Here is a 25,702-nt window from a genome sequence, read left to right on the forward strand (position 1 = left end):
CCTGAAAAGATCGAGAAAAAACAATTAAAAGAAGCCGAAGTCGCTGATTGCAGTTTAATAGCACAAAGCCGAAGTCGCTGATCGGAGTTTCCTCAAACAATTTGAAACAAACTTGAGGGTTAGGGTTAGTGGAAACTGCAAAACTGCGGAAAAATGTTTGCGGAAACTGCGATCAGCAAGGGTTAGAACATACGCGCCGACTTCCGAGGGGTGGCGCCCCCCGTAAATTTATGGTTGAGGGGCAACAAAAATGGTGATTACAAGAGGTGTTTTGAAGATAAAACACTTCGCGAAAGAGATTTAGATAATTTAAACGGACTTAAAGAATGCCGAAAGCAAGAAAAGCCTACGTTGCTCTTGCCCGCAAAACAGCAGCTGATCGCATGGCTTTCTCATAAGGTATGGAAATTTAAAGCAGATGGTAGAGTAACTTACGCTGCTGGAATAGTCACGTAACTATTCACGGCAATATTCAGTAAACCAGCTAAATTAGACGCACTATTTTCAACGAGGTCTTCCCGCTGTGAGACAATTATGATTCAACAGAACGCATTGTTTTCTTCGCAATGTGTGAGAATTAAATCGAAAACCGATAAAAGAAAAGGTGGTTAATGGTCTTGGTCGCAGATATTGCCTGCATTAACGACGTCTCTTACTGCTATTATCACCTAACTAACCTGACATCATTGTTTTATGCGGCCGCTAAGGTTTGACATCGACTTTAACGATCATGGAATGTTACGTACTAACTGGGTTTTTTTTTTCGCTGACACTTTTCGGTCATTTGTCCGAAATGACTTGAAAAAATTCGGTCATTTTTTATTTATTTCGGTCATTTTTTCTGAGGAAAATATTTCCTTTCAAGTAGCTGATACAAACCAAAATTTGCACTTCCTGACTAGCTACAACATAGGCGCCAACTTTTTATGCTGTATTGATACATAAAACAACAGATGAACTAGCGATCGGCAGCAGGACAACATTTTTTGAATGCAAACCGCAACAGCTTTGCGATAAATAATCACTAGAATGAGTAGGATGCTACAATTCCACACCAGACAAAATCTGTCATTTTTACATTGATTTAACGTCTGCAGACGTTGAATCAATGTAAAAATGACTGATTTTGCTGCCTGCAACATAGCAAAATCTACCATTTTGTGTCGATTCAATGTCATCAGATGTTGAATGCACCCAAAAACAACATAATTTGCTACGTAGACGGAGCGTGCGTTTAGCTTTATGCGCTTGCAAACAGACTCGATGTTGCTTTCGAAAGTCGAAACCTCTGCAGTGAATTGTCGCGGCAGTGAACCGCTCGCTGTGAAAATGAACTTGAAGTCTCGGCACGACGTAACCACCAACCAACGCAACAAGGGCTGGTACAAACCGCATTGCGCACATGCGGAATAATCAACGCAACAACGGACTCGCGCAAACTGCATGGCGCACACACGGCCGTTGCCATAGAAACCTGATAAAAGGCGGGAATATGCGCATATTTTGTTTCATCTGCAACACGAAAACAGGTCAGTCATAAAGTTGCGATATTGTAGTGGAAAGGGAGCTATAATCAAACGTCTCTCCGTAACTATTTTTCAAGGGCTGTTTACGGATGTCAGCAACTTCTAAATTTATTCAAGGTGACGTGCTGTTGAATTGATGTAAACGTGAATGGTTTTACTTTCAACAGGTACATTTTCAAGCGTATAATCAAGTTAGTATTTGCATTCCATTTTCAAGACATTGTTATTCCATTTACAGTATACCTTTTACTTTTTAGTAAACCTTTTCGTCTCTTGTTTCATGGTAATAAATCTAATTCGTTGCTAAACTTTATGTTGTGCTTAGCTTAAAGAGTCGCAGTCCATCAACCGCTAGTTTACGCAGACGCATGGCATGTGTTTGCTTAACCGAAGTGGTCGAGTTTTGTTTATAATAATTAACGGTAGGTCGAACGTAGCGATAACTCCGAGTGTGGCAATAAAAGCACTCCTAGTGTGACGACATAATTATGTCATCCATCTGCGTGACATTTTGCTGAATTTACGTTGCTGCTGATGAAACACGCTTTCGCCCCCACGGCCAAAAAAATAGTTAGGCGTCTATGAGCTACAACAAGTTTCGCTGAGAAACGTTGTCGTGTTTTATCTGAGAAAACTTTCTTCAACGTTCATCAGCGAAACTCAACCTTGCAACACCCGATTTGACTATATATTTTTCGGACATTTTGACCGAATTGACTATATTTTTTTCGGACATTTTGCTAAAAAATCGGTCAATGACCGATACATGACCGAAAAAAAAAACCCAGCGTACTAATAAGAACGATTATATCCTACACGCAAAAATAAAAAAATGATCTCTTAAAACAGCTCTTTCTGTTTTGCCTCGTGAGCTTTGCATATTGCTCAACAAGTGCATGAAGTTTAGAATTGGCAAAAAATCATTGAATTTGAAAATTAAGTTTCAATCACTGCAAATAAACGTATTCAAAACTTTTACTTAGGCCAACGCGATTTCACACTCCGTAATCTACATCGACAATGATTTTTATTGCGTTCATTTTGAAAACTGCCGAGCTGGAGACAACAGCATGTCCTGTGTTAGTTGAACCTGTTTTTTTGAGGTGAAAATCACTTGCGAACATCTCGACCTTTACTCGAGTATATAGCCTACTCTATTCAATAAAAGACTACAAAGACTTTCGATAAAAAACAGAAGAGAAAACACTTTGCCGTTGTCAACGCTTTAAAAGTAAGTAATTAGCGAAACAGCGGTTCTAATAAATTCGGTTTGCGACCTATTTGTCAATGTAAACAAGACACTAAGCTTAATCAAAGACTATTTTAATTGAGTAAAATAGCGTTACGGTTATGACGTCATCACCTTTCTCGCCCCCCAAGGTTTTATGAAAAGTCGGCGCCTATGGGTTAGAACATAGATTACTCTATGGTTAGAGTTAGGGTAAGTGGAAACTGCGGAAAAATGTTTGTGGAAACTGCGATCAGCGAGGGTTAGAGTATAGATTACTCTATGGTTAGGGTAAAAGTTAGCGGAAACTGCGGAAAAAATTTTGCGGGAACCACGATCAGCGAGGGTTAGGGTTAGAGTGCCATAGATTACTCTATGGTTAGAGTTAGCGGAAACTGCGGATAAATGTTTGCGGAAACTGCGATCAGCGGACTTCGGTTTTGAGCTATTTTTTCTCTCGATCTTTTCAGAGAGAAAATTTTAAAATGAGAGCAACTTCGCCTTTTTTTAATTTTTTTTCTCTATCTTTTCAAGGCACGAACTGCGATCAGCAACTTCGGCTTTTTTTAATTTTTTTTCTCGATCTTTTCAAGGCACGAACTGATGGTCCGAACCGTTCATGGTACGAACTAGGTTGCATCCCTTGACCTCAGCTTCGTTTTTCTTACGATTTAACACCGTCACATTATGTTGCGATTGCTTTTTTCTTACGATTTAACACTTGATGTTGCGATTGCCTTTTTCTTACGGTTTAACACGCACGGATCACGTGTTTTGTTGTTTGAAGAGAAGCGCAAACGAGAACCACTCACTCTAAAGTCTATAATACGATGATATTTTCGCACTAGACAGTCGGACCAGTGCGAAACGATTCGTACTGGTCCGTGGGGAACTCGCACTTGACATTGGCCAGAAAACCAGTGCTAAGATCGAACCCGGAATAGTGTTTCAGACATAGGCGCCGATTCTGGAGGGGCGGTGCCCCCCCATCAATTTAGCTCGGGGTGGCTGCCCCCCCCGCAAATTATTTAAAAAAATCCTAAAGCAAATGTTTCTAAGTTCAAATTTGCGTTAGTTTGACCTTCATTGCGGATCGATCTCAATTAAAAGATATACTTGTTGCAACAAGAGCGCTGCTCCTAAGATAACAAAAGAAACAGAAGTACGGTAGCTGATAAACGCCAGCATGGTGCCGTTGAAGCATAGTAACAATGATTGAAAAACGTTTATCTTGATTTCTTCTGCTTTTTTTTTTCTTGGGAGTGTCAATAACGAGGTGCAGTTTGCTCAGTTTAGTATCTATGCGTCGCGTATTAAGAGCTTAAGTTCAAAGTGACTAGCATATAATTCGAAGTAGCCTACAGGCCTCGAAATTCGTTTTTGTTGACGGCGGACAAACGTGTCCGGTCTGAGCAGCTATCTCGGCGGACAAACCAAGTCTAACGGCGGACACACCAGTTTTAGCCGTCGATCGTCATGCTTAATCACTTTATCTTGATAATAATTCTTCGCCATTTCAGAACTATAACTACGGTTTTAGAAGGCTTTTTACAAAATCAGTAAAGTCTTTCTGAAAGGCTTTCATCAGACCAACGACTTGCGCTTGAAGAGTCAAAGCGCCGTGTAGCTGGTCAATACGTCACATAACTGATTAACTTCCCCCGAACGAGGTCGTGTGGCTTATTGCGTCACAATACTCTGGACAGGAGTTGGAAAATTTCTACACCAACGCTATTTTCTGCTGTGCAAAGTTTCACAGGCTTTTTTCTTTAAGTTTATTTTTGCGTGTCATGTGAGCGAAAGTGAATTTTCCTTAGGTCTTTTCTTTCTTACTGTAATACCAAAACTTAACAAATTTTGTTGCATCTTGCTGTAATAGCCTACTCGTATAATCTAATTTAGTAACCAACCTTGCCATATCATTATTACTCAGAGATCAAAGCCAGACATTGTGACGTTAAACTTGAACTAAATTGCGCGTGATTAGTGTAGAAGTACCTGTACTCCTATCGATTCTTAGCGAAGAATTCACCTTTGTTACGCTGATTCAATGTCATCAATCCTTGAAGCAACGTAAAAATCGAAAGTTTCCTCCTTGAATGGAAGCTAAGGGGTACAGTATTCACATTTTCTAGATGCGCGCTTGAATGCGCTGGAAAATATATTATTGCAATAATTGTTCGTGCTATGCAATGACGATTTGTATCGCTAGTTCCTGTGTTATTTCTCGGCGGACAAATATGACCGATCTAGATGGTACTTCCCGCGGACATCACATGCTCTGACGGCGAACATATCCGCCATGAATTTCGAGGCCTGAGCCTACATTATAAAGCTTGGCGATATACAATGGCAGATAGACGCAAACAAACATCAGCATTTTGAATGTAAGCAATCAGTCGGCTAGAAAGTTTGCCCCTCGACAATTTTCAAAACCCGGCGCCTATGGTTTCAGATTCAAAGACCGGAGCCGGTCAAATAGCCACTGCCTTTTTTTTGCTGTAACTTTTGCTGCATAAGCGTAAATTATCCAAAAGATGTAAACGATTGTACAAACGTAAAATTCTACTTGTAGGCGTATTTTACTTGCTGGCAAAACATGTCCTCTTTTTGGCTATAAAAATATGGTAGGCCTGATAGACGCAACGTTTTGTTGCTTAACATCGGTGCAGCGTTTATGGTCGCATAAAGCTTGTATTGCTTATTTGTTTGGGTGATTTCCCTAAAGCTTCTGATCTATCAGAAATAGTTTGGCTTCAATAAATCATCGTTATGGTGCTGCTTTTTCAGCAAAAAGTCTGTTTACAAGCAGTTTTTAGAAAAGTCTGTTCTAACTGGCTATTCGATGAGTCTTTTCACATACTTGTAGAGGCTCTTGACACTGGCAGGTTACCAAAATTGACAGAGTGAAGTTTCCAATTGTTGAAGGGTTGTTGCCAAGAATTATTTCATTTACAAGATGCCCTTGAATGGAGAGCAGTCCTTGCTAAAGCGCACACCCTAAGAGTCAAACCAGCGCCGCTTGATTTTGAAGCTTTTTCAATCACAAAGCCATGCTCTAATCAACCGAGCCATTGGGGCGGATAACATCAAATAACACATTTGCACTAAAATTTTATCCAAGAAAGTAGTTAGTGACTTGTGCCAGCAATATTTTACTGCTGAACAACTGATAATGATATTAACAAACTATACTAATGCTTACTGACTTAGTTTGACCCAGGTATGCTACATTGTGAGAAGCAAAGTTTTTTTTTCCGGTTGCATTAGGAGAGTCAATTTAAAAATTTTTGCTCCATTACAAATTTGATTATAACAAAACAAATTTTTTTTTTATAGTTTAACTAACTTCCTATGTGACCTACTAAAAGTACAATAGGCTACTTTGTTAATTAACAAATATGTAAGAGTGGCAGATAAACCAAAAGTGAACATGCTTTTGCACCCTCGTAATCTAAAATCCTTAGTTTCACAAAACAAACATTTGTTATTATATCATTAAGTATTATGTTTATTACAGGTTTGCAAGTTCAGTTCTTATGCTGGAGGCCTCGACCTCCTTGAAGGCACGGAAATGTTTCTACTTTACAATTTACATAATGATACGGCTCAACGTACTGTATGCTATATATTGTATACAACCAAATGTATTCTGTGTTGACTCAAACAAGAACACACTTAAAACCAAGATGACTGACAGACATCTTTGCGATGTTCTTCACTAGGCTAACTCCTGACTTGCTAGCCAAAGTGCAGCATTACTGCTCCCATTAAGTCATGTTGTAGCCAATATGAGCATTTATGTGTCGTGTTTGTTAGATAGAATTAAAACAGTGAAAATAGAATAAGAGTTAAGAAAAATAAATAAAAAGGGAAAATTGCATTAAAGGTTGTGTTAGTCAGAGTGTACCTGGGTTTTTTTTTTCGGTCATTTATCGGTCATTGACCGATTTTTTAACAAAATGTCCTAAAAAAGTATAGTCAATTCGGTCAAAATGTCTAAAAAAATATATAGTCAATTGACTATGTGACCAAAAATGACCGAAATAAATAAAAAATGGCCGAAATTTTTCAAGTCATTTCTGACAGATGACCGAAAAGTCTCTGCGAAAAAAAAAACCAGGAGTGTACACTGCACATACAGTCATACAGTCTACAAATATTGATATGCTAACATCACTACATGAGTGAGGAGTCTATTATGCCTTGCATTTAGCAACTGGCCTGGACTTTGGTGTATGCTTCTGAATGTGATCCTTGGAAAGAAAATTTAGACACACCTGCCCTAAACTCCGATTAACTTTCTAAAAAAACATTAAGTATCAAGTTCCTGCTTTCTAAACTGATTGCTTATTTAAACATTTGTAATGTAGGTGCATTTAGACTTATTTAAATACTGAAAATCCAATTGTTTCCAAGGTAAATTTGTAGTTTTTCTGCAAAGTTAATGGTTTTTATGGCAAGAGAGGAATGGATTCAACTTTAGGTATAAGTGGTTCGAAACGAATTAACGAAGATTTTACTGCATTGTCTGAAGGTTCAATAAATAACGGAGCGAAAAAGATTCGTACAGAAAGATTTACCAACGAGGTTGTGTCCAAGGTTGTACATATTCGCAGTCTTCCGAGTGACGTTACGGAAAACGAAGTTATTCAAATTGGATTAAACTACGGAAAAGTCACTAATTTATTGTTGCTGAAAGGAAAAAATCAAGCGTTTTTAGAAATGGAGAATGATGAAGTTGCGAAACAAATGGTAGATGAGTGTGCAATCACACCTCCAACTATTCGTCAAAGAATAACTTATGTTCAATACTCCAATCACAAAGAGTTGAAAACTGACAACTCCCCAAACCAAATGAAAGCACAAGCAGTGTTGCAAGCGATGCAGCAAACGGAGGGTGGAACAAATCATGTACTACGAGTGGTTGTTGAAAATATGCTTTATCCTATCACACTTGATGTGCTGCATACCATTTTCTCAAAGTTTGGAGTTGTGTTGAAGACTATTACGTTTAATAAAAACAACCAATTCCAGGCACTCATTCAAATGGGTGATGCTGTGCAGTCTCAAACGGCTAAGCTCTCACTAGACGGGCAAAATATTTACAATGGCTGCTGTACGTTACGAATTGAATATAGCAAATTGAATTCACTTAATGTTAAATACAATAATGATAAAAGTCGTGACTATACAAGAGCAGACCTTCCATCTGGAGAAAATTGTCTTTTAAGTACACCAGCCTCATCTAGCTTACAGTCCCTTCTTTCTAATCCTGCTTCATTGATGTCCAATTCTTTCCAAGCACAAGCCGCCACTATTGCTGCTGCTCTCCAACAAACCCAGTTTCCATTTTCATCTGGTCAATCAAAATCCCCATATGCTGATCAGCTAAAAAGTGCAACGTATGCTGCCCAGTTGGCTGCTTTAGTTGCCCCACAGCAGCAAAACAATTGCTCCGTACTTCATGTATCAAATTTGGATGAAGTGAAAGTCACTCCTCTTGTGCTTTTCACCCTCTTCGGAGTTTATGGAGACGTACTTCGAGTAAAAATTTTGTTTCAAAAGAAGAGTAATGCATTGATTCAGATGTCTGATGGTCAACAATCCCAAGTTGCTATGAATTATTTGCACGGAGTTAAACTGTTCGGCCGATCTTTGCAAGTTGTATTGTCCAAGCACAGTCAAGTTCAGATGCCAAAGGAAGGTTTGGATGAAGCTAATCTTACTCAAGACTTCACAAATTCGTCTTTGCATAGATTTAAAAAACCAGGTTCTAAAAACTTTCAAAACATATTTCCACCTTCTGATGTTCTCCATCTGTCTAACATCCCTCCTGAAACAACCGAAGAGTTTCTAGTTGATAGCTTCAATGAGTTTGGACATGTTAAAGGTTTTAAATTCTTTCAGAAAGACAGAAAAATGGCATTAATTCAACTCAGTAATCTTGATGAAGCAGTCACTTGTTTGGTGATGCTGCACAATTGTAAGCTGACCGATACGAATCATCTGCGTGTTTCTTTCTCCAAAGGTCACATATGAAATTGTAGATCTAAGAATAAACTGATTTATTTCAAAACAGTAAATGAAAGTTTGCTCTTTGTTGATGAACGTTAGATAAGGTGGTCGTGATTGTAGTAAACTCTGATTGTGTTTTACCTGAAGGGAAACAGAAAAATAGCCAGTTTGTCAATCATTCACATCGGTCACTTGCTGTAATGCTGTATGTCATTGCATCCTGCAGAGTTGCTCAATATATTTTCGTGTATTGTATATAAGACGTACTTTGTGACAGAAAATGTGTGCTGAATGTGTGTTATTTTTAGCAACTTTTACTTGTTCAATTCTTTGCCAACTTTTGGTCATTGTGTTTTGTGATTGGGCAACTAAGATGAAGCTACCTTTGTTACAACGCCTTATAGCATCGCTCACTTCATAGTGAATATAAAAATTTTGAAAATCTAGCATCATTAATTATTAAGAAGCATTGCGCTACATTAAAAATTCGTATTTTTGCTTCTTTGAAATTGCCATATTGGTTAATCTATTGTTTTGAGAAACGGTAGTTGATGCAATGGTAGGAAGTTACTTAAAATTGCAATCTTGTTTTCATTAGAGCTTTTGCATCACCTCTAGTGGAAGTGCTAATAGTGAATCACTCCCAAAAATCGCTTTTGTTAATGAATCAATTCACAAACGTTTTCTTGATACATTTTGAATGTTTTTTTTTTTGCTAACTTAGTTTATTTTTGCTAATTTTTCTGGTTAACATTCCAGTTGCATGTAAACTGCTTGATTTTTATGTTTATTGTTGTAAACTCTAAGTTGCCGCACATTCCTTTACAAAAAAATTGAAATTCATTCTTTTGTTTCTATTGAACTTTCTTATTGTTTTACTTCAGACAATTGATCATACAAAAAAGCTCAACCTCCTTTTTTCTGCGTGAAAACATATCAAGCTCTGTACTTTTTTTAAAGTTTTTTGTCTATTTCTCAAATCTGTTGTGTGCAAATAGTTGCTTGTGTTTTCAAGGGTGTTCTTAACCTTAATTTATGGATGTCATCTTTTTGTACATCACAATTTTCAGTCGTACATAGTACTTTGTACATTGTACTAGTTAACTCATACAAATTTCAAGCTAAGTTTTTCAAGCAATAGTAATGTAAACATTGCCAAAGTGAGTGTATTTTTAAATTACTGAAACACTTTGCATTGTCAAGCATCCTCAAATTAGGCTTTTTGAATCTGAAAAATATGAAAAGCCAATAAATTATACACTTTTTGGTACATATGTTGTTTTGATTGTAAATCTTAAACTTTCAACATAATGTTATTAATCCTGTTCAATATTTGAACATATGACTGCATACAGTTAGATGTAAAACAAGAAATGTTATTGTCATGTACTTGTGTATACATTTGCAAACGGAAACAACATAAATTGCCATTGTAAGGAATAAAAACATTTTTTTTGCAATAAATTACTTAAATGTAAGCAAATAAGCACATATATACTCAATTTCATTTGTGCAAAAACATGCCAATTTTGCTGCGTTTTAAAAGTTTTTTTTTCATGTTGAATGTTTTTAACTCTAAGCTCAAAATATACCATTTTAAAGCATAGGATTTCAAACCAGTCCTGTGTTACCACTGTTACCAGCGATATTTTGCTGTTTAACTTTCCCCCACGGGTTGTCTAACATAACGAAGCTGGTGACAATCTTACCTTTCGTGTTCAAGCATATTGCTGGGTTGTTCATTCTTGTGTGTTATAAGTTGCTATTGCTAATGCTTACATATTGATTGAAGAATATTTCAAATGAAACAATTTTGCGCATCATGTATGAAGCCCAGTCAATCATTCATTTCTTTCATTAACTCAACTTTACTTATCGCACATAAAAATATCTTTAGGTAAGTCATGCAAGCTATGCTTGTGCTGGTCACATTATGTGGCTGACTTTGGTATAAGAGATTCAAACTATGACAAGACATTCAAACTGTGCTATAAACAATTAAACATAAACAAATCATCAGTAGTGTTTATCTTGTGTTTTATAACATGACTTTAGTGTTTGTTGAATCTCATTGTTTTGAGGATATTTATGATGTTGAGAAAATGGATTTAATGATAATGCAATGCACAAAAACTTAATTTTCAGCGTTGGGATTTCATGTCATTGATATCTCTGGTAAAAGAAAATCTCTGAAAAATTAGATAATGTCATAAGTGCAGATAGTAAGGTAAAATGAAAAAGAGTGTTTGGAATGAGATTTTGCAAGTATATATAACATGTATTTTTATACTGTTATGTTAAAACTCTTCGACTATAAGGTCATCAAATTGAAAGGGATTTGTCTTGATTAAAAAAAAAACTATTAATAAATCGGATATCCATAACCAATTAGTAGGTTTATACGGTAGTCATTTAAAAATGATCCTATTTGGAACATGATCGTTCTAGAGTATTTCTTCAGGTTCATTAAACATATAAGAACATGTGACAAGACAAGCTGTGACAAGCTATTTCATTTCAGTAGACGTCATCAGCTTTCTGTAGTTGAATTTATATTTCTTTTCAGTTGCTTGATCAAATACTTTAAAACACTAAACTTTCTTTTTTACGCTCTTCATCTTTTGCAAGTCAGTCCTAAATGCGCATTCATTCAATGTTTACATCCAACATCAGGAGGCGTTGAATCAATGCAAAAAGAGTCAACTTGCTGGCTGGTTTAAAGTGCACCAAAGTCCTATACAATCGCCAATAAAGTTTGCATACCGCATTTAAACCTTGTATTTGAATCTTATTCTTACGTTTATTAATCTCTTCAGGCTTCTGAAAATGAATTTTGCAGAAACCTTTCTCATTACTTGTGACATACTGCCCAAAGCAACTTAACGTTTTTTACATTATTTTCATAGTGTCGCGATGTTAAAATCTTTTAATTGGGCTTTTTCGCAAGCAACTAAATCTGTGTGCGTCATTTAGATGGCTTTGCACCGTTATACTTGCTTTCAACAAATATAACGTTATTTAAGGAGTTTATTTACGTTCCTTAAGTTGTAACGTCTGATTTAATTTCATTGTGGTTTCTGACCAACCATACCGATTGCTGGTGTCCTACTAATTTATCGTGCATTTTCTGCTGCTATTTTTTTTAGCTTTCTTCGAACTGAAATCCTGTAATGCAATTAATGTTTTTATTCGATGATTTACTGAAGTGAAGACTTCTCCATCGTAGGCTCATCATCGTAAATAGACCGTTCACATTCAGTGCTTTACCATGCTTTTCGTTTCTGCTGGTAAGATTGCCAATAGAAAGAGGGAAATGTATTTCTAAAAAAAACAGCACACAGTGTTTTCTTACCATGACAAATGACAACTTATCACAAATGTGCTATTTCTGTGATATGTCAAAATTTTTCACTAATGCACAGAACAGGATTTGCTGCTTTTCTTTCTCTGCATCCGTTTCAATGTTTTGTGAATTTGTTTAAAACATGTTTGACCTCGCCATTATTAAAATTGCGCCTGGTTAATAGGTTTTCTTTTTATTGTTTAGTCAGTAGTTTAGAGAAAGTTGAGTGTTATGCTGAGTGGAAAGGTGAAAGAATGTGTAGAGATCGCAGTAGATTTGGTAAGTCCAATCTCATATCTGTTTTGCTCGTTCGTTTTTTTTTTCTCAACACAAACTTCTTTCAAACAGTCGAAAATTTTCGTGTAAAAGTCAACTTGGGTTCACTTTCAACGAAATGTGATTTGTGAACCAGGGTTGATCGGTTTAAACCGGGGCGGTTTCAACCGCCCGGTTAAAACCGGTTAAAACCTGGTTTAAACCGGGCAGTTTTGACCACCTATTGCTGGTCAAAACCCCTTTAGTGTAAGAATCAAGTTGCTTTTCAATTGAATTAAAAGTATTACCCTCCATGTTATTAGTAATGATGTTCAACTATATTTTGTTTTGATCAACATAACCTAAATGCTGGATTTGGAACAAAAAATATTCAACTTTTCTGTTTGTTTTTGATATTTCAATCAGTTGGTTATTTTAATTATTGAGAAAATTCAAATTCTAAAAATAAGTTTCTGATGAACCAAAAAATGCTTGGTAGAACGATGAACAATTTGCACAGCCAACTGAAGTACAAGATTTTATTCCAACAATTTTTTTTTATGAAAAACATTTGCCATCAAATTTTATCCAGTTAAAATAAAACAATGCGAATGCATATTCTAAGATGCTTTAAAAATTAAAGACAGGATAGTTTATGATTCGTTCTTTGAAGCAAAGTACACGTCAAGCCAAGAAAGGGTTATCGGAAAAGGAACAAGTTGTGATGCCTTATGCCTATCTACTTTATGCAAGTTAGAACACCTCAATTGAACAATTGGAATTAACAAGTCTCTCCAGTATATTCAAATGCTTCATTCACCAGTCAATTTCATCTTTTCTTTCTCCCTCACCTTCTGCCTCATCTTCTACCATCTCCCTCACGTTTTCAGTGATTTTCTGGCGAACACGATCAAGCAACTCATTACGGGGTTTTGACCAGTCAGGTCAGGGTTTTGACCGGTTAAAACCAGGTTGAAACCGCTTAGTGATGAAAACCCAGTTTTGACCACTTAGAGATCAACCCTGTTGTGAACTTGGGTTCACTTTCAACGAAATGAAAAGTTTTCTTGCCAAATCGAAGTACACATTTTTGTGACTTTCTTAGCCCGAACATGGACTGACAAAGCTGCTTATATCTGTGAGTTTTGAGTAAGTGTAGATTGTAGAAGCTGTATAGATTTTTTTAATATACCGTACTTTATTACTTATTAGCCTATCTCTTTAAAAGCCTAGTCCCTGTTGCCAGGATTGAATGGTAAAGAATTCATTGAGTATAATTTCAGACAAATTTGTTTTCAATAAAATCGCTTTGATTTTTCATGCTCTTCACAATTTATTCTGTCTCCACAAACTTGGTTGTATTTTTGGTATATTTGAACTGACACTTTTTTCTAGATCCATATTTTTGTTTCAAAATGTCAGTAATATGCCCATAAAGATTATTCTGTTGGGCAGTTCTAAATTCACTTTTCAACCACTTCTGTGGTTACACAAGGGCAATTGACTGGCTAATCAGGAACACTTTTCTCTCTTCAGCTAAGTGGCTTACGTGGCCAATTGCTTATATCAGTATAGCCTATTTGAAAACAGATGACACGATCTGACACTGGGTATGATCGATGACTTATCCAATTCTTCTTCGTTGAAAATTTAACATAGCAATAAGTAAGTATAGTTATGATAAATGCTAGGTTTAACTGGAGGTCAACTAGTTGTAAGTGGTGTAGACTGTAAGTGTAACCCATAAGAGTTTCCACTATCACAGAATTTCACCTTTCACTATCAGCTTTGTTGGTTTATGCCCTCAGAGTCCACATCTTTTGACCTATTTTGCGTCTGTTCAACCAATGAATACGAATTCAACCTCTTTAAGACTGAGTAGCCTAGTGGTAATTAGAACATCATACTAACAGTAGGCTACTTTAGAGTAGTACAGGAATTCACGAAAGCTTTTTATATTTCTATTAACCTCTGGAGTACAACTGTGCGAAGCCACCTTGATCAGTCTTTCCACCATGTATCCTGAACTTCGAAAAGTTTGTCAGATAGGCCCCGACACCACCCAGTCTTCTTACGTTTTCGGAAATTTGAAAACAATGAATCCGGCTTTAGATAACGAAAATAGACTAGTAAGTTATAAATTCGAACTCGACATAATTTCCAATGTATTGTACACTGTTTGGGTTCAAAAAAGGTAAAACAAGAATTACATTTACTCCGAGAAAGTTTTAGTCTATCGCTGTCAATTCTTGCTACACTCGACTGCTAAGATATTGTTGCGCCAAAACTAGTCTAATACATGGCGCTGTTGAAACAAAATAAATTGACATGTAGACTTACGTCACCCACTCTCGTTCTGACTTTTCTTTTTTAAAAACGGAATGTCAGTGCTTGGATCACATGTTTTGTTTCCAGTAATCCCACGTCGTGAAAAAGCTTTCTGGTTTTCTCAACCGATCATTGCGCCCGCCAGTCTTGTAGGACGTAGATGCACAGGAGCGCTTGTGCGACTCCTTCCTGCCAAGATTGCTTAGTCATATTTATCACTAGGTGGTGAGTATGAGTCATATTTTCATAGAAAAGTTTTAGTTTTAACTTTTTGCTCTTTGGAATCAGAAATCTCTTTACAATGGAAAGGATTCTGGTTACATCCCTGGCAACACGTGGAAGCTGTTTTACGTCTTTGTTTCATCAAACCGATAAATTTAAAATAATACCGTGCAAAGTAGACTCACTTCATAGCCAGCATGAAAGTTGCTTCACATAGTTAATAAATGTAACAATGTTGCCTATTTAATTATCACGTTCAACACTACGTAGTTCACGTTCAGCAGTCAGCACTACCCTGGTTCCAGTATAAATTGCAAGAAATAGATTTCTACAGTATAATGCCTGGCGCCGACTATCAGTCATTTTTTTTCTATAGAGGGAGAAAATATTTCAGATATTTCTGTAGATGTTTGTGAGATAAAATGTGATTCCATACTCGATGACATACGGTCGGGTGGTATTTTGTTTAAATTTTCTGTGGCTACCAGATCCACCCAATTTATTCCACCTTGCATTGTGGTGTTGAAGTTTATTCTATCCCGCTTATAGTCCTGGTGTCGCCGTGGCAAGGTTTGTGATGTGGCTTCGACCATCTCATTACAAGCTGTAATGGGATAGTCGAATGAAAAATATACCATTAACAGGTACAATACTAACTTAATCAAATCACAAAAATTGTATACTTTTTACAGTATGCACAATAGGCTATACTTCGCCTCAATAAATTAAGGTCGTAGTTTTTGTTTCTCAGCTATCATCTTATGATATCGTAGACCCATAGCCATGGGATCCGAATAGAATACCAGCAGTTGCCAATGTAACAGATTTTTGCTCAATTAGATTTTTTTGCATTGCCCCACGTTATTCTATCTCTGTACAAATGTACTTACATACTTGAATGTGGAAAATCACTCACGTTACGCACGTTCGCCTCGTTAGCTCAGTGGTTGCCTCTCGACTCAAGGTCAAGCAGCCCTGATTTGGTTTTCGTCTCGGGGTGTGCGCTTGAGCAACGCATGGTAGTCAATGACACCTGCAGTGTGTTCGTTATGCCCAGCCTACTTTGTAATTTTGTTTTACTGTTCTTGAAGGAAAATTTATAGAATTCTTGTTTTTTTTATTTGAGTATTTTTCTCAGCGAACGCTTACTACTGTAATAAATTATTAAAAATAAAATTTATATTTTACTACTAGCCCTGGTTGATTGGTGTTGAACGGCTCAGTAAAAAATTCCTCACGAACCGGCACCCGGCCGCGGCCTGGTAATTGCCGACCCTGTCAAGCATCAATGAAACAGTTGCAACAATACAATCTAATGAATACACAGCAACGGATCACTGACCGTTTAGAGTTGGCAAATTGCTTCTCAAGGAGACAAGTCCCTGCGGTTGCTGCCCTTCGTGAATTTAGTTAATTTTGAATGGAAGGTACCGCTATGCGGATAAAATTTAATGCACACGATTTCCCTACCTCGCGCTGTAGAGCAGTTTTGTTTGTTAAAAGAGCCCCATGACCAGAACACACCGTACAAATAGAAATTGTGGTTTGTTTTTTATGCCTGATCTCTTTTCTAGCCTCAACGCTTGGTATTGGTCTAATACCAAAGCGTACGAAACGATACACTATCAAACAGAACTACATTGCGGAACGAAAATCTGGGCTACTACTGAACTTATTTACACTTTTCAAATAATTTTTTTGAAACGTACCATTACATGGTCGAATAACGCAGAGGATAAGGCGTTTGCTTTCCAATAATGCAAACCTAGTTCAACACCCGCCCTTTAAGCTGGTTGTTGATAACCATCCTACTCTCGTTAGTGCCGAAGACTTAGTGTGTCGTAAACAGGAAAACCTTATTTTCACATTTCTCGAAGCTCAGCAAACTGACTAGCCTATGTGACCACATTTCACGTTACCATTACGTTCACTATCATACCAAAGCTTGTAAGCGATTTTTTATTTGGTAAACTTGATTTTGTTTGCAATTGTTGGATAGGTTGTAGATTGGGTCTTCAGTGTCTTGGTTAAAATGTCGCCTACTTGTGTTTAAAATGACAATTACAACCACGAGTTGATGAAGGTCGCCACAAGCTTTTTGATGAATAGATGCAGTGACTCCTGTCACAATAAGCATTTTTTTTGAAAAATTGAGCATGTTTGCATTCATTTGTTTAAACCCTGTGCTCAATAATGGACAAGTTGTTTACCCAGCAGAGCATCGTAGCACGTGTTTCCTTCCAACAGCTGTCCGGTTTTTGATCGTTTTGCTCACATCACAGCTCACTTCCCTTCATGCAATTCTTGCTAGGTCATTTTGTAAGGTTAGTTCAATGACTGGTGCTGCAAATATGACGCTCCCGACAATTGCAGAACGATGCAGCAATTGCTGTTTTTAAACAATCGTGCTTTTATGTTGAATGTATGCACAGTATTTGTAAGCTCGTTTTCGATATGCACGCCGAGGCTTGATAGCGATTTCTTTAGTTGCAGAAATTGCTTTAGTCAGCTGCACCAGCTGCGTTATGAATTGCATGTTGTCTTCTGTATAGGCTCTCTGATGAGAAAAAAATTGCAGTTTAAAATCTTTTCTATTGCTAAAGCTTTTGCATAACTCAGCTGCATACTTTGAAACGTCACTAGCTGAAAAATTGTGTTAAATTTAAATCCCATTCACATCTAACTAATACAAATAAAATTGTTTTCACAGGATTCAGTTTGAACCTGTTTAATTAAAAATCGATTTTTGCTAAATAACGTTGAACTGACGCGTTAAAAAATAACCTTACTTCATATGAAATTTCTTAAATATTTTATTTCAATGAGAACCTTCTAACGAATTCACAAAAAAATAAACAGCTAAGATTATTGCTTCAATTTGCTCTACGTGGCTTGTTCCAGTCTTATTGTTAAATTGCTTCATAACTCCAATTATTTATTTCCAGGGTGGCAACTGACTAAGACACCGCAGTGTGGTCGTTTCGTTGTCTCCCTATCAAATTTTTGGTTTAAGTCATTTTTGTGTTGTTCTTTCTAAATGAACAATCGATTGTAGTGTTGACAACACTTTATTGCATGATCATAAAACTGATAGTTTCATACTGATATGACAGCTTGTATCTTGGCATCGATGCGATATGTCAGTAGAACTGTGGTTCCTGGGATGCACTTTGCAATACCATCCTGCAAACAACTAAAGCACTAGCAAACCCAATCGAACTTCTTTGTGTTTGCTAAGGACTCGTTGGTATAATTGCGTAACGTTTAATTCGACGCAAAACAGACGCAAACGTCACGGTTTTACATAACTTGATTACTGACTTGTTGATGAAAACTCGATGCTTGGTAACTGTCAATATTTTTTCAAAGCGGCTTTGAAAACATGTTGGCACCGGCTCTGCACCGGTGTTTACTGCCTTGTGATTGGTTCCTTTCAGTCACGTGTTTCATTATTTCGTTTATTGAATCATCCCACTGACGACAACAGGGTTCATAAATATTACATGAATACTTTTTCATCCCATGCAGCTGAAGTATTGTCACGTTGTTTTTACGTTCTATAGCGTTTACAAAACCGATTTTGTGACTTTTATTTATCACAAAATCTTTGCAGGAGCGATTACTTGAACAAATGGCCACCAGGAGGTGCTACTGAGTTTATTTTGTTGTCTTGCCTGACAAAGCCCAAATCCAGTAGGTTAAAATTGTTTTTCGTGGCAATAGCCACTCATGCAAGCTGCAAAATTTCAACGGATTGCATTTTTTTCCTTCCCATGGCTTTTTCGCATAGTGAAGATGAAGCATCGTTAAAGGTACACACTTTCCAGCTTCAGTCAAGACTGCCTCAATATCTGAAAAAACAGCATAAAAAATAAAAACAGCGGTTTGAGAGTTTGGTAGAAAACTTCAGTCAAGACTGAATGCGTAAATTTATTTCAATTGATTACATTGTTCACCTCTGGCCGATGTAGGCTGCTACATGATCGAATAAACCCTTCTTTACCAAATGCTGTATTCCTGTGTGCCATAAGACCGATTCAAGACCAGGAGTGCTTAATTGCTCAACTGAGCCAATTATGACGTAGATGCTTAATTTTGAGTGTGGAGAGTTGAGTGGGTACTGAGGGCCACTTAATCTTCATTGTTGTTTCATTCTAGTGTCGTTGTGACGTCATAAAACGGGGCCTTGTTGAGTCGCCATCCAGCACTGACTGCCGAAACGTCATCATTTGTTTTTTCATCCAAAATCGAACAATAGGCCTCACTTGCTCTTCCGTGCCGGAAAATATGAATCGCTGAGCAGCATAAGGTTTTAAGCAGATGTTGAATAAATTTTTATTGGCCGTGTAGCCTGCGAAGCCATGCGCTTGTTGGTTTTTGCTGCATCTTGTTTGTTACTGATGTCAGAGTGTTATTTTTCATTGTTAAAGCTTTGGTCAATGCATTACCGATCCATCTGTATTAGAAAACAAACGTTAGAAGAAATCGAACAGGGTTTCACGTACTTTTCTTTATTGTCGACTCCACCGCAATAACCTTTTAGTAATCAGTTCAACCAGGAGCGAAACCAGCAAGTCGCCTAAAAAGGGGCCGCTTTAACAAAGCACGATGTCTACATCAATTCTACCTTGCAAATACACCGTCAATAAAGTTACTTGTCTGTGTTTTAGATATGGCGATCGTCCCCCCGGATGCGCATTGCGCATGCGCCACTAAGTTTAACACCTGCTAAGAAGGCATTGCTTGAAAATACAAATGATAAAGGTTCATTGTACTGAACGAAGTCTTCCTGTCAGCTTCATCTCATTAGCAGGATGGTGGCACCTTAATTGCCTTACTCCAACCAAGAACGCATTCAAAAGAAGAATGATTCAGACTTCTAATCTTAGTTTTTCATAATACTGTATCGTTGACGAACGATGGCTACGGAGAATATTGCAAACATGGCTGCTCGGAACAAAAACGTTTTAAAATGTTTCGTTTTGATGCCAACTTTGCCTCAGTTTTGTTTCATTCAAAAAAATTAAACAATTTTGTTTTGTTGTAAATTTGAAACAAAACCGTTTTCTAGTCATACAGGCTCACGAGTGTTCGAACTGAAATATTTCGTTTCGATCCATTAAGTCATTTCGAACAGTCTTAGCTGCAAAATAACAAAACCAATCAAGTTCAAGCCCTAAATTTTAGCCTCTGTGGAAACTGCAATGTGACAACCTTGCCACTGGTTGAACGCTCTTGAACTTATTTAAGGGAAACCGCTCCGTGAATCGCGACACGTTAAAGTTTTGGGGTTTTCCTGCACATACAAAAGGCTTGCAGAACTCTTCCCTGGCAAATAAATCAACGTTTATTTCACTCTTTGTTTAATTAAAAAGATTTAATAAGATTGCTAACCACGCATTTTTCTGGCCTTTGCATCTGTGTCTCACTTTACGGGAAAGTCAACTTTCGATGTTTATTTGGTGTTGTCACTAGAGACGCAAATAAATACTTGAGTAATTGCTGTCTCAGTTGTCATACTTCTAACTTTTACAAGAATCAATATTGACAGTGCAGGACCAAGTTGAAAAAGACGTCAGTTTATCAATAGCTGACAACAAGCTGCTTTGTGTGTTGGGGATGGCATACACCCTAAAAAGTTATGATATTCAAAACATATTACATGCACGTATGTTAGTCACCAAATGTTTTTCTTTTTGCCTTCCCTTTCACGGTGCACACGACCGACTGTTTTTTTTTTTTTTTTTTTATATAAAAGCTTTTTCCATACTGGACAAATGTTTTGCGGTATGTCTACTCTACTTATTGAGGGGGCAGGGCCTTTGAGATGGTAATTAGGGCCCGATACTAATGAGATCCTCGAGCCCCAGATTAAGATTGTTTACGAGTTGGTTTCTTCAACTTTCGGCCCCTTGGAAAGGTTACAGGCCTCTAAACTTATCCCAGGTCCAAAAGTACCTCCTGGACTTCCCTGTCAACACTACTGATTGAGTGTAGCCTGCAAGTGTGACGTTGCACACGTCATCTCAGGAAATTACCTTTAGAGCAACGACACAAGCAATGCCTAAAGTGAGGAAACAATTGGAGCAAAACGACAGAGGCAAAAATTGAGTTAAGTCTCTGATCGCATCATCATTAACATCAACCGATTATGCCACTGCTGCTAGCAGATGGCTTCCACATTATTCTATCTTTCGCATCTTCAACTCGCCAGTCTTCTCTTCACCCTTCCTTTTTTGTCGAATCTTCTAGAATCCATCTCGTAGTTGTTTTCATCCATACGTTGGTTTTCATTCTTCATCGCTAGCCCATTGCTACTTCAGATTTCCTCTAATCATATTTGACTCGAAAAAAAGGGTGAAATAAATTCTTACAGGTGTCAAACCCACAACAATGCTGGGTATGAACGACTCGGTTACATGTCTTGTAATACAAACGAATTTATTTTCACTTCGGTTAGTTCCATCTGCAGGTAAAATCGATTTCAAACTGCTAGACCATCTTCAGTTAAGTTTATTCAAATAGATAAGCCTCTAACAGATTGTATTTGAATAGGTTCAACTGAAAATGACTTAGCACAGGGGTGGGCAGCGTGCGGCCCTTTTCCATTTTTTGTGCGGCCCTTCATCTTCTTCCAGCTATATTTTTTAGCTTGCAAGCGTGAACACAAAATTGACCATTTTCCCACTTTAAAAGGTGTCTTTGATGGCAGTAATGAGAGCCTGGATGGTTATGCTAGAAGAGTGGCAGTATTGCGTGACGAATTTTCATCTCGATTTACATAATTTCGAAAATATGAATTAGTGTTTATTGATGTGTGGCCCTCCTGTATGCATTACATTTTCCTAACTGGCCCTTGTGTTAAAAAGGTTGCCCACCCCTGATCTAACAGGTCAAAATTTTAGCTGTTTAAGATTGAACTGACTTGCGTGAAAATAAATTTGTTTGGCCCGTATGCTTTTCTTGATACCGTAATTAAATTCCTGACCAGCCTCTCCGTTCATTTTCTTATTTCCAACTTCTCTGTTGAAGAGATATATCGTAGAGCAGCTTTTCATTGATTCATGTGCAATTCAATTCGTTCTATTTTTGCTTTTGAAGTAGCTGTTCTTCTGTTGAAGTTTTTGGCGCGGCAATACCTCAAAAATAATTATAGTATCCCAGTAAATTGTTTAAACTTTGGAACGGTGAAGATTTCGTCTGTCGCAGCTCTTTTGTTGCAAACACTGAATTAAATATTTAGGCCACAATTTAGTCTTATAACAGATAGTTTTATCGTGAAGGTGAACCCTTTTCTAACCAGTAAATCAACCAAAGACTTATTTGCTATCTGGGTGCAGCGGCGTAGCCAGAAAAAAAATTTGGGGGGGGCCCAAATATTTGATGAAATGATGAGAACAACAAAGTGTTTGATTAAGCCATCGCCACCTGATGTGCAGTGGCGTATCCTGGTGGGTTGAGCAAGGAAATCAATAAAAATGGTGGGGGTTAGAGCGTGCCGAAGGCACGCGTATTCTAGGGGGTCCTGGGGCATGCTCCCCCGGAAATTTTTTGCAAATTTACACTCAAATAATGGATTACAGCGCTTTCTGGAAACACTTTTAGGTAATATTTGTATAAAATTTATTAGCAGATAAACAGCTATTAACTTATTAAAGGTAGCTTTTACACTCGAACGGGCAAAACTGCGGCTAAAATTAGAAAACACCAAAAACTCAGCTACACAAAAACTCAATAACTACACAAAAACCCAACAGAGTAAGCCATTCTGAAATTGCTCCACAAATTAGTTAAAAGAAACGTAAATCGCGTAAATTTTGCGCGATTTACGATTTGCAAAATTTATTGGTGTCTTTCTGTGTGTCCAAAACAAATCCTTGGGGGTATCATGGCCACCTAAAGATACGGCCTGATTTGTCACATTTTGCATAAATTTCCTGGTTTTTCTCACTTTGGGCAAACGTTTAAATAAATTTTTCTAAAAATTAGATTTTTACGCTTTCTTTATTCTTTTCCCCAGATGACACAATAACTTTTAACATTCTCACATGTTGAAAAACAAAGAAAATTTGATTTCGAAGATTTTAGTCAGACTGTTAATTTTCAATAACAGTCTGATTTTGCGTTTTTCAACTTACTTTTTCTCATATGCTACTGCTTTCCCAAGGCAACAAAAAAGTTTTATGTCATTAGGAAACCGCAAAAAGTAAAAACATCTCAAAAAATGTTTGTCAAGCACTAGTAGTAGCTGTAATCAAAATCTGCAAAATGTGACAAATCAGGCCGCATCTCCAGGTGGCCATGGGGGTATTAATAGCCAGATGTCTTGGAAAACGTTATAAATTACTACAAATTTTATTATATTTTCAACAAAGGGCTCAACTTCAGAATCAAAACTTTGAAAATTTTGGGGGGGGAGAGCATGGCCCCTTTCGCCCCCCCCCCCTGGTTACGCCTATGTCTGGGTTGGCTCAAGAACCAAATTACTTTGAAAAATATTTAACATATGGGGTTTGTGCAAACAGACAGCTTCATCGGTACATTGAAATTTATATAAAGTTAAGTCTTTGTGTAGAAAGTAGACGAAAAGCTGTTACGATAAGAAGGCGAGCTAATCACCGAGTTATCCAACCCCCACTCGTTAATGATAAAAACTTTGTGTTCTTTCGCTCGGCTATTATTCGCTTTCCAGCTCCATTGTCACGAAAATCGTGGCTAACTCTTTCACGAACGTTCTCACCCTTTCTAAATCACGTGACTATTCACTGTGCGTCATGCTTCGGTAATCTGATCTAGTGGATGCTGCGTGGGACAAGAAGCTGGATTGTTCCACCACAGAGCCCTCTTGTTGTACACTGTCAGTACTTGTGATGTCATAATTGATCTTAAATTAGACCCTCATCCAATTTTATATTGCGAGGTCAATTTGTACTATTTAACGTTCCTTTTGTTGAATTGCATTGAATAAACGTACTCTGCTTACACAAGTTGGCATCTTCCAAGAATCAGCTTTTTAAAGATTTCTTTGCTGATTTCTCAGATTTCAAACGACAACAAACCAAAGTGAAACAGACTTGCCTTCTTTCTCCCAGTGACCCATAGGTGTTCCAGAACTGAAATCAGGTAAGAGGAAAAGTACTTTGTTTTTGTGATTGCAAATCGAAGCTGCAAACATATTTTTGCAAAGCTATTTCAAATTTTTCATGAGCATGACATGGGTTGTTTAACTCAGTTTCAATGCCTTAATTTGCTTTAAGTTAGCTGTTTTGTAGCCAAACGTTTACATACTGTCATTTTGATCAAAATAAAGAAGGCATTTTGCGTCTTCATTTTAGCAAGTGCATATTATTTGAGTTACATGTATATCATTTATTGTAGGCTGTAGCATCAGCACAATTATAGGTGCACCGTGCACCAACTGGCTGTGGCTATCATGGTGCATGTTAGTCGCAATTATTTGTCGCAAAAAATGAATGAACACAGTCGTTGGCTTGCCAAAAATTAGAATCTAAAGCGTTCTCGTTATAGTGGAGGTTTGGTACTAAAGAATAATGTAAATTTCTCAGATATCGATCTGTCTTCGATTGCAGGATCTGGTGAGCCTATTCATAGCCAGCCGAAACGAATCTCCTCTTAAAAAATAGATTTTTTGCATCGTTTATGTGTATTTTAACAGCGAATCATTGTTGCGTATGGATGTGCTTGTTGAAAGTTGCTCGCTAGGCACCCTAGGATTGAAGCGCAATTGTTTGCAGAGATCAGCTGATCGTTCTTTGTGACGACACAGTTGGTTAAACAAAGAACTCTTTCTATCTCATCGCTCTGTTTTTTTCTATCCCTTCTCTCGTTTGTTTGCCTTTCTTTGGAAGATAGATGTGCCTTGCTCTGAATCTAAATTTGTTTTGTACTTTAAACCTTGGGGCTTCGATATTTCTTCTATTTATATATTTATGTTTCAATTGCTTGATACTGTAAAACAGCAGTCCATATACCAATATGTTTTTCAATTTATATTGCACTTGCCTTTTCATCGAATGTATTTCTGTGCTTTATGTGCATTATTTTGAAAAGAGATTCTAACGGATCAGTTCTATTCTTGATTGATTTACGTTCATCGATTTGCCTTCACTGTTGTCTTTTGGCAACTCTCTGACCTCTTCACGTTACAGTATTCACCAGCACTCAAATATTAACAAAATAGCGAAGGATGAAAACTGTTGAAAACGGTTTCTTTTTCTTGAAAAAGATTATTTCTAACGAAAGAAAATTCACATCTCAAGGATTTTTTGCTTTTATGTTTGGGTTTATTGTTTAAGGTGGTTGCAGTATTCAGTGGCGACTGGTGCTGTTTGTGAGCAGTGGAGCTGCAAACCATTTCGTGGGGGGTGTCCCCCCAGAAAAATTGCATTAAATTTGGTGCGTTCTGAGCATGTTTTTACCCCAAATTTTGAAAAAATGCATTCAAACTTTGTTGAAAAGTTGATGTATTCCTAAGCTGTATTTGCCTTAGATGCCCTAGCACTTCCTATAACCTGTTGAATACCCTAACTTTACAGCTAACACTTCTACATTCATGGCTCATCGCTACTCTGCGAAATAAACACTAACTTTAAAAAGTCTTTAAAGTTATTCGGTTAGGCGGGGCTGTTTTCCATGCAGCCCCAACAGATTCAAAAATTGTTGTAAAATACCAAAAGAGGTGGAGCTTCAAGGATAATTTTTAGCCAATCAGAGCTCTTGAAATCCAGAGTCTCGGGCTGCAAAGACGTTTGCCCAAAATCG

At 37.3% G+C, this 25,702-nt stretch overlaps 1 long non-coding RNA gene and 1 pseudogene across 1 annotated transcript; one reads left to right on the forward strand and one right to left on the reverse strand.

The window, feature by feature from the left end:
- Positions 1–7,224: 7,224 nt before the first annotated feature.
- On the forward strand, positions 7,225–12,319 carry LOC145765984 (polypyrimidine tract-binding protein 1 pseudogene; annotated as a pseudogene).
- Positions 12,320–12,949: 630 nt separating this feature from the next.
- On the reverse strand, positions 12,950–13,308 carry LOC145766185 (uncharacterized). Its single transcript, XR_014288694.1, has 2 exons — positions 13,253–13,308; positions 12,950–13,221 (listed from the first exon to the last, which is right to left on the reverse strand). It is a non-coding gene; the product is annotated as an uncharacterized LOC145766185 (long non-coding RNA).
- Positions 13,309–25,702: the final 12,394 nt, after the last annotated feature.

Source organism: Aplidium turbinatum, chromosome 3 (assembly GCF_918807975.1).
Source record: "Aplidium turbinatum chromosome 3, kaAplTurb1.1, whole genome shotgun sequence".
Classification (NCBI taxonomy): Eukaryota; Metazoa; Chordata; class Ascidiacea; order Aplousobranchia; family Polyclinidae; genus Aplidium; species Aplidium turbinatum.